Source organism: Emys orbicularis, chromosome 1 (genome assembly GCF_028017835.1).
Source record: "Emys orbicularis isolate rEmyOrb1 chromosome 1, rEmyOrb1.hap1, whole genome shotgun sequence".
NCBI classification, from domain to species: Eukaryota; Metazoa; Chordata; order Testudines; family Emydidae; genus Emys; species Emys orbicularis.
Window position 1 is genome coordinate 40,235,450 of NC_088683.1, and position 1,978 is coordinate 40,237,427.

Below are 1,978 nucleotides of genomic sequence, written 5' to 3' on the forward strand. Positions count from 1 at the left end.
AGATACACACATCTGTTGTAAAAGTAGCACTAATGGGCACATATAGGCACTATATTTAAATCAAAGGGGCTTGCGTGCGGTTCCGAGATGCCTGTTAAATTGAATATCTGCCTAGCACAGCATCTTTCAGGAAGACTGCACTGCTTTAAAGCTAGGAGACTATGAGAATAATCATAGGGGACTGTTCACTCTGAATTCTAAACTTGTGCCTTGCCCAGAACGGCTGTAGGAATCGGAAACTTGAATCAATGTTATCGGATGAGTTAGAATCCAAACCAGAGCTGCTGGTTCAGTTTGTTCAGAACACGTCTATTCCACTGGGGCGAGGGCTGGTGGAATCAGAACCTAAGGGCATCACCTGTCTCTCCTCCTTCCTGTTACTGAGACCTCACAGTGCAACAGACTGATGTTGCCAGATTTTCCAAGTCACACTAACTCCTACAAAGATGTTCGTTTTTCTGCTGTCTCGAGAAACCTTCAGGTAAATTTAGGCCCTGACGGCGAGGAGACAAGAGCACAAACCGTACAGAAACCACCTGAGCTCCTGTCAAGTCCAGAGTCTTCCAGTTTATTGCAAGACCTCCAGCCCAGTGACAGCACTTCCTTTATTCTCCTCAACCTAACAAGAGCAGGCCTGGGCTGTCCAGCAGAGCACCTGGTGTTCGTTCAGGATGAAGCAGAGGATTCTGGGAATGACTTTCTCTCCCATGACAGCACAGACAGCAGTACCCCATGGTTTCTATGAGTGCAGGAATTGGCCCATGATAATTTGATTGCTGCCACTCGAGCACAGCTCACCAAGGACGCCAAAGCAAGCAATAATGGTGAAAGTGTTCATCTTTGCTTGGGAGATGAGCAGCCAAAAGATTCGAGCCCCATCCCTCACCTGTCCCACGTAGAGAAGAAGCTGAATGCACCATTGAGGGCTATGATCGGACATTTGTGTGGCCAGCCCACTTCAAATATCATTTAAAAACTCACAGGCATGATTGTTCCTTCACCTGCCCAGCAGAAGGCTGTGGGAAAAGCTTCTGTGTCCTGCAAAGGCTGAAGGTGCACATGCTAACTCACCATGGTGAGAAACCATTTGTCTGCACTGAGGTGGGCTGTGGGAAGCAGTTCACAATCGCTGGGAATCTGAAGTAGCACCTACGGATTCACACTGGGGAAAAGCCCTTCCTGTATGAGGTACAAGGATGTGATTGTTCCTTTGCTGAATACTCCAGCCTTCGGAAACACCTGGTTGTGCACTCAGGAGTGAAGCCCCATCAGTGCCATATCTGTGGGAAGACATTTTCCCAGAGTAGTAGCCCAAATGTGCATATGAGAAAGCACCACTCCAGAATTGGAGCTGCTGGAAGCAGAGAACAAGAGCAACCGGAGTCGCTGCTGGGCAGCAGTTTGCTGGAGGAAGCAGCTGTGCATAGTAAGAATCTGATCTCCATGAATTCTCAGCCTCGTCTTGGCGTGAAGTCTCTGCACCTGCCAGATACTGAGTCTATTATTGGAGTACAGGAGGAGGTTCTTGATGAAGCAACACCAGGTGCCCTCCAATCAGCACCTGATGTGGTTTTGTCACAGTCTCATCACCTGGTCACCATGTCAACAGGGAGACACTCCTATGGGGTGTCTACTTTACTACAGTAAATCTACAATTACAAAAGCAAGAAGAAACCAATGATATAGTAAGAGAAGACACAGGATATAAAGATAGAGAACAGACTTCTGCATGCAGATCTCTTAAAGGAGAGATGCAGGTCCTGAATCCTGAGTACATGCTGTGCAGGCAGCTTACTTTTCATGACTTGCTGCAACAAAAACTAAACTGTAGTCCAGAATGAGAGATGAGATGTAGAACATGAGAGTTCCTGGTTACTGAAGCAGATTCCTGAAGCTAAATTCAGGCGGCAGTAATCACGTTGGACTGACAAGTGGGACTTTCTAAACCTGCCATCGGGAGGGATGCAGCACTTCCACC

At 47.5% G+C, this 1,978-nt stretch overlaps 1 pseudogene; it reads left to right on the top strand.

Moving 5' to 3' along the window:
- The first annotated feature begins 248 nt into the window (after positions 1-248).
- Positions 249-1,647, top strand: LOC135895411 (zinc finger protein 410-like; annotated as a pseudogene).
- The last annotated feature ends 331 nt before the right edge of the window (positions 1,648-1,978 follow it).